The sequence below is a fragment of the Halyomorpha halys genome, unplaced genomic scaffold, assembly GCF_000696795.3.
Source record: "Halyomorpha halys isolate HHAL.00 unplaced genomic scaffold, Hhal_1.1 Scaffold673.1, whole genome shotgun sequence".
Classification (NCBI taxonomy): domain Eukaryota; kingdom Metazoa; phylum Arthropoda; class Insecta; order Hemiptera; family Pentatomidae; genus Halyomorpha; species Halyomorpha halys.
This window is the reverse complement of record NW_027114803.1, coordinates 469,141-483,173: the sequence shown is the minus strand read 5'-3', so window position 1 is coordinate 483,173 and position 14,033 is coordinate 469,141.

Here is a 14,033-nt window from a genome sequence, read left to right as displayed (position 1 = left end):
AGGTTCTTCTCGTTAAGTGAATAGTGAACGGTATCTTTCTTTGATGGACGATTACCATCAAAATAGAATAATTTTCACATTTATCTGTTGAATATGGAAGTTTTTGTTGACGTACGTGAGATAGCGGCAGTCATCATCACATTGTGATCTTCAGTTGTTTTACATTAGCTGTTTGCTTCTCTTCAGAGTCGTTTCATCTTCTACCATCGCCGAGGTGAGTAGATTCATTCATTTGGCTAAGCCATTGTTATAGGGTTTGATAATCAGAGGGCAATTGTTTCGACAGCTGATAGAAATTGTGTGTCAGACCTACTTTCTAAATCTACTATAAAATGTAGGTACATATTACATTGAATAAATGTAAGTGGATAACGTTGTTCCTTAAGAGGTAACATTAAACCAACGATTTCAATATTTTTGTATTGCTAATTGTGGGACACCATTGGTATTAAAAGGTGCAAAATGGCTGGGAGGGAAATAAGAGAAATGCACCCTCCGATTGGCGGAAAAGCTCATTGTAAAAATAATCATAGGTTATCTGATAGTTTTTCGTTCTCCCTGTTATTATCTCTGTAAAACATGTATCAAACGTTCATCACTGGATTGTTTCTCTTGGAAGTGCAAAGGTGAGTTTTATTTATAAGTTATTCAAATTCAATCTGAGATTAAGAAGGAAATATCACTTTTATTTATCTTTTTCTTAGTCCCTATTTCCAGAAATGTTACAGTTAATAACATTACTCTGTAAATTGAGAATAGTTTGCACCAGAAAATGTATTTCATAGAACTTTCTTATTCGTTTTTTCTCTTTAATGGAAACAGCCTTAAATTGTACCATATAATTTTAGAAAGTGGTGTAAATTCTTTTAACTCATAAACTTTGCCCCACTTTATTAAAATGAGAGGCTATATCTTTCATGTATACTCTAATGAAGCTGAGGCATAAATTTCAGACCTTTATGACTCCTCCAAGTGGGTCAAAAACGCAGGATATGTAAAAAAGATCAAAATCTCCTGCAAACTTACAACTTTTATGGTACCAAATTGCCTCTCCACTATGCGAATCTTAAGCCTCACTAAAAAGAGAAAAGAAATTGAGTCTGGATATGAGAGAATTTTGGTTTCGTTCCGAAAATGTGATCTCGTAATGAAAAAAATGTAATGCATTAACATCAAATTGTATTTCATTACATTAATAGCCAAATTGTATTTGTTTTTTATTTTGAAAAAGAAAATTTTATTAAATTATAGAAGGGCGTTTTAACACAATGCATGTTAACATAAACACTTTTAGCTCACTTGGATTAAGTAATTAATATTTTCATATTATTATAATTTGACAAAACAATATGTATTTTATATAGTGGTAGATAAATTATATTTTATTATATTTTTATTAATAGAAATAAATACTAAAATTTTGACTGAGTATTTTAGGGTTTCTCAAAGAGAAAACAAATAAGCATTCTTTGATAATTAAGGTTTAGTAAAATTGAAAGTAATAAAACTGACTCAGCTTCTAATAGGTCACGGCCAGGAGGTTAATATGTTAAACATTATTGTTTAAATTGTTTACAGAAGAATCCATTGTCCTTCAAGCATTGTAATGTACTCATAGCTAAATTTAATCCTCAATTTTTGAAAATTAAGGACACGTTTTGGATTGTAAACGAATAACTTAAAATCGTGAATAGATGATATGAAACAAAAAAGTTTCTCTGCGTGATCGATTATTTATAAACTGTATATTTATGTGTGGTATCTTTTATAACGCCATTGTTCCCTAGACACTGCTTCATATATTCACGGTATTTCAAGGATAAGTGTCCTGATTAAAAATATGAATTAAGAGTCTTATTTAAAACAAGAAAAAACTTACTATTGAATTGAAGAAGTCCATTAACACTTTGTTTAGGAGATATTCACTAGAAGATTTTCATTTTTATAAATTATTTATAATTTTTTAATAAATAAATTAATGTGTGTTCCAACTATTTTCCTAAATTGATTTTAATAACATTTTAAATGTTCAAATTAATTATTTTGATTATTGTCACGCTCTCCATATCTGAAACTACTGTAGTTTCAGGTAAAGGTCGTTCCGGGTGACATTAAACAAAAAGTCATGTAAGTCTGATCAATGACCTTAATTCTTTACGAGCTGACATTCCAACCAATCCTAACACTATCCTCACCACCTATGCCGATGACACATGTGTGCTCGCTGTTAATAATAACCCATTAATTGTATTCCAAACTCTCCAATCCCATATCACAGCCCTCGAAGATTGGTGTCGTAATTGGAGGATTAAGATAAATTCCAACAAATCCCATCAAATCAAATTCGTCGTAAACCTACCGACTGCCCTACAGTTTCATTTAATAATGTTATTCTTACCCCTGTCGAACAGATCCGCTACCTTGGACTACATTAGGACAAACGATTAACCTGGAATCCTCACACAAGTCTGAAAAGACAGGAAACTGCACGTCGATTTCGACTATAACAGCACTTACTAGAGAAACGGTCTAAACTTCCAACACATTACAAAATACTGATCTACATGACTGTAATATGGCCAATCTGGACATATGGAGTTGAGCTTTGGGGCTCCACTAAACCTTCAAATTCCTCTCGTATGCAATCCTTACAATCCAAAATCCTTCGTAAAATCCTCAATGCTCCTTACTTTGTCACAAATAAAATCATACATAAAGACCTTAATGTTATCTATGTAACCGATCTAGCCCGAACTAGATATCACTCCTTCCATTATAAACTCCCTAACCACTCAAACCCCGTAGTTTCTAACCTTGCATCCTATTCCATTCCTGACAATCCTCAGAGGCTGCTAAAAAGAAGATGGCCACGAGAACAGCTAATGTAAAATGTCATTAGAATGCTACTAATGGGCAGTTGCTCTACACGCCTGAAACACTCCATTTTAACTAAGATCATATTTACTAAATGTATTATGTAATATACAGTTGTAAATTTCAATAAAGATATTAAAAAAAAAAAATTCTTTAGGAAGAAGGAAAATCGAAACTTGTGAATCAATAGAACACACAGTGTCGTTCGTTCACTGCTGCACTGGAAAAAAGATGCCCCTTAACGCACAAAAAAAAAAATAATCAAAAATAAAATCAAATTTTTTATGTATGAAAACACAATTTACAACATTGTCTTGGCAAAAATAATCAAAATTTTTATTTTTATTTTGGATTTTGGATATCAGTCATAATACTCATCACTGTATATACACAATAGCTCCCTATGTAAACATAGGCAAAAGCTATATATATAAAATTATTTTTGTTATTTATTAGAGAATAAATCATTGTTATTTATTAGAGAATAAATCATTGTTATTTATTTTATTATTATTACATTGTTATTTTCAATCCTCGATTTAGGCTTAGATTTCATCAATAAATTTTTGGAAACATATTAATTCTATCATATCCCGAATAATCCTTAACACCGAAACTCTTCTAAACAAAGTGTTTTTTGAAAATTAGTGTAATTTTCGTATCTCAGTTACGAAATTGTTTATTTGTTTCGAGACCCTTAATTTATATTTTCAGTTTGGGCTCTTAATCCTGAAACACCCTGTATTGTCTATACAGAGCGGTATAAAGGGAGCAACAAAGTTATCACGGTACCGATATGTCAAACTTCCATATCATAGTTTGAAAACATTTACTCATAACGATTCTAACGAGGTACCGATCGGCGTATTAACGCTGCTGTAAAGGAATGTAAACTGTAAAGTAATTTTGATGGTTTTCAAATAAAAAACTTCTTTAACCATTCTTAAACTTTCAAGTATTGAAAGCTATTATATTTAGGATTGATTAGAAAGTGGCTAGAAGGCAGTTAAAAATAGAATACTGCAACTGACTATAGAATAGAATCCTTCCATGTTCGAACTGCAGTCGATATCGATATAGATTTTATAACACAGATTTGATAAAGAGTTTACGTCAATGATGGAGAGACCTCGTTAAGTGTAAGAAAAAAAAGTGCAATCCGATAATAGGAAATATGCACGTGTATATATTGTGTAAAGACATTTACAGGAGGTGATATCAATTTTTATTGGTACCTATACTATACTAGCAGTGGTGGGAAAATGAACCAGATCACTCGCTCTTTTAAGTTTATTGTTAGAATCAGACGAATACCAGTTAGGAAGGAAGCTCAGTTACAAGGCTTTGGTATTAAACATATGTGTATGAAGTCGAAAAAAAATTGAGTTTTGGTCATTAATAACCACGACAACTTATACAGCATATAATTACTCTCTATGTATATGGAATTATATAATCACCACTGTGGTTTACACAATATTTAACGAATAATGAATTAAAAAAGAATTTCAAATTGGTTTCAGTTTTATTATTTGTTGCCTCATGTCCAGTTTTTCAACCCCAGATGGGAAATGTCGAGATCCATTTGCTGGGGCCTCCGCAAAATAAATGTTAACTGACCGAGGCGGGATTCGAATCCACAACTTTCTGAACCAACTTTGTAGCTCGCACAAAGTGCTCGGCCATTGCATCCGTTTATATTATATTACATCAGTAAATTTGCAGTTATAAAAAAAGCAGTAATTAAGAAAAACACGATTTAGCATACCTCCTATATGTACGTACCAAATACCCACTAAAATCTTTACAGGAGGGTAAGAAAAACACGATTTCTAGGGTTTTATTATTTATTTTTTTAATTGTTTCGAGAGCATGATGTATTAACACAATAAAAGAAAAATAGTATTTATTTCCTACGTAGAACCGACCCAATCTAATATTATAATTTGAATAAAATAATTAAACAAGCCAAGCCCTGTTATTCTAAAGGAGGAAAAAGAAAAGTTCTCACAATTCGGACTAGTTTATGCGAGCCGTGTTGATAATATATTCAACCTGTTGACGTCATCTCATAATTCCAGGCCTTCATTTCTGAAGATACTTTTTATTCCAATGGCCTGGAATATTTTAGGTATTATAAACTAACACTAGCCCCACCTCTAAACCGAGGTCAATAGTAACTCAGAAATTAAGTGTGTTTCCTAATTCTTCCGACTTCACAGCTATCTATTAAAATAATTTAAGACTATTTCAGTATCCAGGTATTCATTTTTGGATGGAAAGATTATATACTCGAAAAAATATTTAACTAATAAAAACAAGGCTAAAGACCAATCCAGTAGTATAAAAACCTATAAAATAAAATAAAAGGGATTTTCTAACCCCTGTGTTAACATGTGTTAGAAAAAATAGAACAAACTTCCTATATTCCCTTGCTATGGTTGTAACTTACAAGGGGGGACAAGAAGATGTTCTTAAATGATGAAACGTTTAACTTTTTTATATACATACTTATTTTCATTTACAACAGCTGTGTTAAAATATTTTTAAATAAAAAAAATTCTAATCAAACTCCTCAACAAAAGAAGAACCATTCCAAGGATTTTTGAACAAAAAAATACCAGACAATTTTTGTGATAAAACTTGAAATGTAGATAAGACTATGCTTAAGATAATTTTTTTTAAACATAAACAGGACTAGTACAATGTTTTATATCTATCCGAAGGCTGTATGTTGGATGAGACCCTGATAAAATATATACGACTGATTGAGTGTTCGGAAAAGGAAGTGATAGAGCACCATTGTAGAAAAAATAAAACAGCTGTTAGAAAATATATCGTCAAGATAACAACAAACAACACTATACTACTAATAGGAAATACAGTTTTCTGTAATAACGTTTCAAAGGGTCAGCAGTTAAAAAACCGAACATTGGGGACAAATACAAAACAACCAATTGCAAAAAAAAAAAAAAAAAAATGAAAAGTATTATAACCAAAATCGTTACGTTCATAAAATAATGAAATAGCTTACGATCTACGATAACCATATTTTCTAATTCAAAAAATGGCATTTCGTCTGTTTTTTTTTTTTTTTTTAGAAAAGAAAGAGTATTTTTAGTGAAATACTAAACCATACGTAATCGGTCGGATTGCTCACCAGCATTTACTTTTGACAAGAGATTAAGGAAAAAGGGCTGCTTCAGTTTCATTCAGGTCCAATTGCTTGTCTATGCAGAAGATTTGGACATAGTAACCAGGTCCTTATGCTCTAGAGGCTCTTAGGGTCTGCATTCTAGAGAAAACTTCTCTCTATCTGCAGGAAGGTGCATGGACGGACGAAAGACAAGTACATGCTCGCTAGAGTCGGAGGAGTAAAGTAGGGTGTTTATTTGAATGTGGTACTTGTCTATTTTATTGTTTCATATAATTTACCTAGCTTGGAGCACAAATCAACTCTACAAATGATGTTTCGGCCGAAATTAAGTGCAGTTTTGCAGCGAAAAACAAATGTTTAAACTGCCACCTAACAGCCCTAATCAAGACCTACAACGTAGATCGAAACTTCGGTAGAAAATAATTAAATAGTTATTACTACTTTTTTTTCCTTCTTGAACACAGTCCTGACCCTCTCCTCGGATTTTTGTAATTGAACACTGATTTGAAGGGATCATTTAGTAGTCTTCCAAGGGTTCTAACCTATATTGAGACAAGGAGTTTAAACAACACAACTCTATTAAAAATAAGTGCGTTTGATCACTGTAGGCACGTGACGATATCATAACAAAGATGCATCCGGAAAAGTCCATACGATACTATCAACCTTATCATTTCTTTATCTTATCTTATTATCCTTATCTTATATTATTATTATTATCCTTATCTCTAACTAACTTACGAAACAAATGGTTCAGCAAAACATTCATTTGAACAAAATACTTTTACTACAAAAATTTCATTTAAAATTGTTAAAGCGCCTACGTTTATTTCAAATTAAACCATACACACCGACATTAACATATCAACTCGTATTTTCATGCACATCACAAAAACATTATGTTACTCATTTACACTCAATACCATCCCTATTTACATGTGTAATATTTTTCTTCTTCTCTATTAACCAATGAACCAGAATATTTGCAAAAAATGCTAAGGGCAAGGGATCTCCCGATTGACAAACACAACAAAAAAGGAGACATGATTCAATAACCAAAACATCAATTTGGATCATGCATTGAAGCACAGTTGCAAAAATATCGTGAATAAACAAATAAATCTGATTCAAAAATAAAGTTGCAAGCTATTAGAAGCTATTTGACAGACTGGTAAGAAATAAATGACAAAAAATAAATCTTGTTTATTGCCTCTTTCTTAGGAAGGATTTAAAGTGCTGTGAGTATTCAATAGAAAATATTTCCGTATTGTGTTATGAAGATTGGCATAAACAAATTCTTTTTTTGGAGTCTACATCTGCAGTATGCACACTGCAGGGTCACCTACGCCTTTTTCAGCTCAACATTGTCAATCTTCGTGGATTTGAAGGTTAGCTAAATGTCTTCATTTTATCGTTATATTTTTTATAAATATTCAGAATTATCAGATATATATTAACCAGTGGTCACCATAGAGAAGAAAATGTATCAGATGTAAGCTTTTAAAATCAAAGTTTGAGAATTCATAAAGATTATGGCTAAATAATTATGTTCAGATCATTCCAGTTGAGTCATTCAGAGTTCGCCAAATAAAACTGTTTTAAATAGGATTTAATTAGCCAGTGTCAAATTTGGAATTTTGTCGGTTTGTATGTATATTTAATTTCATAGTTGCTGAGTTATTTTATTCCATATTTTAATAAAGACATTTTGTCGTTTTCTACTGCTGTTAATTCCTTGAAAACTCTCTTATTTCAAACATCTTATGACGGAGGGAAGGGAGTTTGTTGACTTTTCTTCGGTGTGAACTAAACTTTTCTATTTTAAAGCTAGGACTAAGTTTGTATCAGGTTTTTCTGTTTTAAAACTAGAGACCATACTCAATTTAAAAAAAAAAAAGTTCCTTATCAAAATTAAGACAAAAAAAAAGTAAATCTCTTTGTGTTTTAGTGGAAAAGCTGCCGTGGGCTTAACCAAGGTCCGGGAAAAATATGTCAGGCTCCCACCTGCTCAGTGTTTGGAGTGTTTTATTTTTATTAATAATATTAATGTATGGTTTATAATAATAATTTATTATTGATTTTTTAGTCAGTACTTTTGATAGCATAGGACACGGGAATTTCGTCCTTTTCCCTGTCCAATCCTGATCAATAAGCTTTGTTTATATTTGCACTATTTGAGCGATTGTTGGTTTTTGTGCAAACATAAGGCAAAATAAATGTTTTTCCCGTTTGGTGTGTTAGAAATAAAAAGAAATAAACGTGAAGATTAAAAATGTGCGAAAAAAATTAAGGTTGTGCCGTAATTTAGATAAAACAATCTATTTACAATTTTTTTTTTTAAATACTGAAATAGTATTTTGTAATGAGGAATTACTGAAAGTCAAACCTATCAAATCTAATAATTTTTTTATCGCATCTACCCCCCTCCACTATATGTAATGTAATCGATGACGTAGATAATAATAATGCATCACTCAATAACGTTTTATTTAGACCATAAATTGAACATTAGCAATTTTACCATACCATATAATTTTACTGCTTTAATTAAACAGCTAATTTTACTGTACCAAATTCAAAATTAGTAAACATGTTAAAATTAGTTACCAACCGACGTGTAACTACCAATATAGGTACCAAATACAAAGATAATTTTCTCCCAAAACCAAAATTTAACTAGAGCCTAAATCGCAGCAAATTAAGAGGGATATTATACATATGTATGTGTAGTATGCAACTTGCCATACAATATGCATTTGGATTGCAATATCTTTATATAACAACGGTAGTTAATTATTTTACGTTGAAAATATAAATGAATGGGACAGTGTTGCCAACAATAGGTTTTTACAAATCTCTATTCGTTGACCGGTGACGCGGCCAACGGCCAAATCCTGAACACTCGCCTACTCCCGAACAGGACATAAATAAACTTCTGGCACAACACATTGATGCAAGTTAGTAAGATGTTGCATACTGTTCAGAAATATTTTCTATGCGTCATTGTTGATATCTTCAATTGTTCATTGGAATACCAGTGACGTCGATAAGATCTTACCTGCCAATCAGTAACTATACTTTTTCTTAACAACTATAAAATGTGTTTCTTTATTAATCATACTTTACATAATTTTTTAGAGTCGTTAAAATTCAATAATTTATGAGATTGTCATTTTAGATATCGCTGTTTTTTTTTTGTTTTTTTTTTTGATGATGGAAAAGCTGAATAAAAAAATTATTTTGTATTTGACGTAGTCCATAGATTGGAGTCACTTTGTGGAACCCCTACCAGCTTTGAGATACCCTGTAGGGAAACCACAGTAGAGAAAGAAACCAAAGTCTATGATACTTTCTTTGGAATACGTTCTAATTAATATAAAATCAAAACTTTTTTTTCCATGTTGTGTCAGTATCAAAGCAGCAGTATATGTTAATATTACGTTAAACTCACTCTTAATTTAGTGGTTTTAAATTCACACGACCATTATTTTTATTTGAAAACAAGAATACTTAATGTACATTGCTTGAAGAACAATGCTCTCGAACATTTCTACCATTAAGTCGGTCTTAAGAAGTCTCAGTGCTTACCTTAGGGAAAAATGCAAATTATAATTAATCATAAACAGCTATATTTCCAAGTTAAATTACACGCCATTCGCATCCAATACTTGTTTTGTAATTCAAAGTGGGAAGTTTCTTAACGCTTTACCAATTTAAATTAGCAACCATTTCCAAGCCAGCTTTACCTTTCTGTTGTTTTTCCCAATTTAACATTTGAATGAGTTCTCTGAGGTACAAAGTAAGTCTTCGTTTTCTCTAATTTCTTTCCATCGATTTGATGAATCTCAATTTACTCACCAAACCTTTTTACGAAAACCATTTCGATTACCAATAGGATTTTTTTTTATAGTAGTTTGAATATTCTTCCTCTTTTTCCTTCCTCTTCTTACATATAACGGGAAGAAAAAATGAGGTAATCGAACGAGAAAAGGAACTAAAAGATACATTTCAGAATCCTACATTGAAGTACTGGTATTAGTAAAAATAAACTTTCCAAATTAAATTAATAATGATGATTATAAGTAAAAATAATTAATAATCAATTTTATAAAAAAAAAATTATCTATCAGTTATACTTTAGAATAATACCCTAGCATTAAGGGATTCAAAGGGGGCGCCCTCCCTCTCTAAAGGAAAAATTCATTTTTTTTTATACTAAGTTTATATTCTATCCTCTATATTAAGGAATTCTTGAGTTCAAATCCCATTTGACCCCGAACAATTTTCTTAGCAGATTTTTCTTGATAGTCATCGTTTAGCGTGGTTTAGATTCCATGTAAAATATAATTTTCGTTTTTATTGTTCTTTCCTAAAAATATTAGAAAGTTAAATAAAACAAAAAGATTTATATGTATGAGGAGATGGTCCAAGGTGCGGTCAATAAAACCCATTTATTTGTGCCAACGTTTCGGTCTGAAATTCAGACTTCCATCAGGGTAACTTATGCAGTGTTTCCACTGAGAGTCAAAACAGTAATTTTTTTTTTTTACTTGTTACTTGTAATACATCAAATAATAGGAGAAAGGTTAGGAGGAGGTACATGCATTGTAATGAAATAATTCAATCACTTTTCTTTTTTAAATTATTGGAGGACTTATCCATGTCAAACTATCAACTATCAACCTCTTTGGATCTGACGAGTATTGCATTACTAAACGCTTAATACCTTTTTTTCCGTTTTCATCTTAATTTATTTTGGAATTGTAAATTTTAAAATTCTCTCCATGTATGAGCACAGCAACCTATTAGAGGGTAAGTACTCTATCGTTTAACCAATTTAATTTTTAATTAAATAAAGTTTGATTTATATTCAAAAATTAATCTTAATTGGATCATACTCAGTTTTTATAATTTGTTATTCGTTGTAAAATATGTCATAAATAACATATGACGATCCTACGTAGTATGAGAGTGAAGGGAGGAACAATAAGGTTTAGTTCAATAGTGGCACATCTGACAAAAAAAAAAGTTTTGTTTTTACTTGGTACTTCATCAATTCCACTAATTTTTACCACAGACTGGGTTTAATTTGTGGCAACCCTGTTAGCTTTGGGAGTCTGTATGAAGACGCGGATTGAAATAGTAACCCCAGATTGTGGAACTGTGTTTGGAATACGTTAAATTCAAAACATCTGTAATTTTTTCTAAGATGTGCCGTAGTCAAATCAAAGTACCTACACACACTAGGTTAGGTTGAACAAAAATTTCTCCAGGTAGTCATAAAATATTCTAGATTTTTCTACCGTTATTTTGCCGGGTATGAGATATATAAAAAAAAAAGTAAATAAAAATTGTATAAACAACACAATTCACTTAACGAGCCAATGCCGCAAGTTGGGTATAATTAGTTTTATTGCTAGGAGTTTCAATTACAGGAAAGATCTTTGATTATTCCTCAAGAGGCTGAGTATTTTCCTTATGGCAAATAACCATTTGGAACAGTCAAGGATTGGCGTGCACTTGCAGGCCGTAAATTGACGACCTCGCCAGTCCTTCCTTTAATATTTCATATTGTCTTGCTTGTTTTGTTTTTTTTAGATCACGAATTTCAACAAAACAACAGAATAAAGTTGTTAAGTTATTCTGGGCAGAGCCGGATCTATAGGGCTCTAGAATATGCGCATTTAGAACCCATTTCCGAGATTTGCATTGCCTAATGTAAAGCATGAAATTAATATATTATTTATTTTATTATCATTAACTTCCCTTTGTTACAACAATTTAATTTATCTTGAATATAATTTTAAAATATAAATTAATCAATCAATTAATAAAAACATTATGTTCACAAACAGAACAATACAATCTCATTGTTGGAATTGTTAACTCTTGGTACAATTTATAATCATTCATCCATCCATCCATCCCAAAGTTCTTCAGAACTTTTTTGAACTAATACAGTTCATTTACATTCATGCATAAACATATATAATTTTCATATAATAAATAGTTTAGTACAGTTAAGTAGTAGACTCCACACACACCACTATTTCCCTGCAGTTAAATGAACATTTAACGAAAAATTTTAGAAATACACTTATGAATAGAGATTTCTTAAGTTTCTCTTCATTTGAGAAAGGCAATGGATATTCAAGAAAACTTTCTCACCAGAATAATCAGAAACCTACTGGATAAAGGGATTATAAATGTGGTGAGAGATTCTTGCAGATATGTTCTCTCAGCAGGAATGGGAGGTACTTTAGGTACTGCAATCAGCATACTCTGGGAACTACTGCAAGGATTCGGAGGCCAAATTGTGACCAGATTAAGAGAGAGAGGTTCCAATAACTCCATATTCGCCACAATCAGAGATGAAATACTCAACTTCATCAGAGGCCTCGATTATATGTCGATCATAAAGTCTTTGATACAAAGAGCAATGGAGTTCTTACAAAGTCTTGCAGGAAGAGCCGTCACACTAAACCCTTATGCTCCAAAACGTATTGATGATTATTAATATTTTTGCAGAAATTGTCACAAAGTCTACTACTTTCAGCTGTAAAATCTATTTTTAAAAGTGTGTTATAAATTTTTAATTTGTGACTTTATTTTAATTATTGATTATTATTTATTGTATTAAGAAACTATTTATTATATGAAAATTATATATGTTTATGCATGAATGTAAATGAACTGTATTAGTTCAAAAAAGTTCTGAAGAACTTTGGGATGGATGGATGGATGAATGATTATAAATTGTACCAAGAGTTAACAATTCCAACAATGAGATTGTATTGTTCTGTTTGTGAACATAATGTTTTTATTAATTGATTGATTAATTTATATTTTAAAATTATATTCAAGATAAATTAAATTGTTGTAACAAAGGGAAGTTAATGATAAGAAATTAATATAAAGTAATCACTCCTGGCAATCTAAATAATGAAAGTAGAAGTAGTTAATTAATATATAATTATTGAAATAAGTATGTATCATATAAACTAATTATGTGTAGTTTTTTTTTTAACTTTAAGAATAAATCTAAAATCTTGAGAAAGGAATTTAAAATTACTTCAATTTATTTTTAGTTGTTTGTTAGTTTTGAAAGGGCGTTTAACAGCCTGGTCATCAACACCCCTTGATTGTTTATGAATTTATTCTTATTGATATTTCTTCTTCTATTCTTCTTATTATACTTCAATTTATTTTATTGATGTCCACGGGATGGTGGGGGGGGGGAGTGTAAAGCTCTACTTTAAGATTACAGTTATATGACAGAATAATGCAGCAAATTTGGTAAGAAAGGTACCTTATGGCTATTGTATATTAGCCTAAGAGCCCTCTGAAAATATTAAAACTTAAGTAAAAAAAAATTATACTCAGAAAATTCCTTTTTTTTTTTCTTATGTGACTTGATGCAGATTGACATTGTAGGTACTATTATTAGTATCTTAGATTTCAGTACAATTTAAGATGTGTTTATAATTATTTAGACTGTATTGTAATACAACTTTAATTACATAAACTGCATTATAATTATATTACCATAATTTTCTTTTATCATATTTTTTTTTAGACAATGTCTTTTATTAATTTTTCATCTTTTATTTCCATTTCATTGTTATTACAATATTCATTACCTATCACCTTTAATTTCGTTTTATTTATATTATTAGTCAATAAGCATATTCTTGCCTTAAACCATTACTTAATCAGTAAGTTTTAGTGACAGCCTTTCTTGAAATTTTTAGTTGAGTACTAAGAACGTATACAGTGTACATCTACTAAAATTAATACAGTTGTTGTACTGATATACTGATACAGTTGTTCAGCAATCAATTTTTTCTCACAAATAATGAATAACCAACATTGTGTACAATTATTTTGGCACATATGAAAATTATCAATCTTACAAATATTTCCACTTGCTCAGCCTCCACTGGCCCATACCAGTGATGCGGCGAGAGGGATGCGCTGGGATCTCTTGAGCTCTGCTCTACCC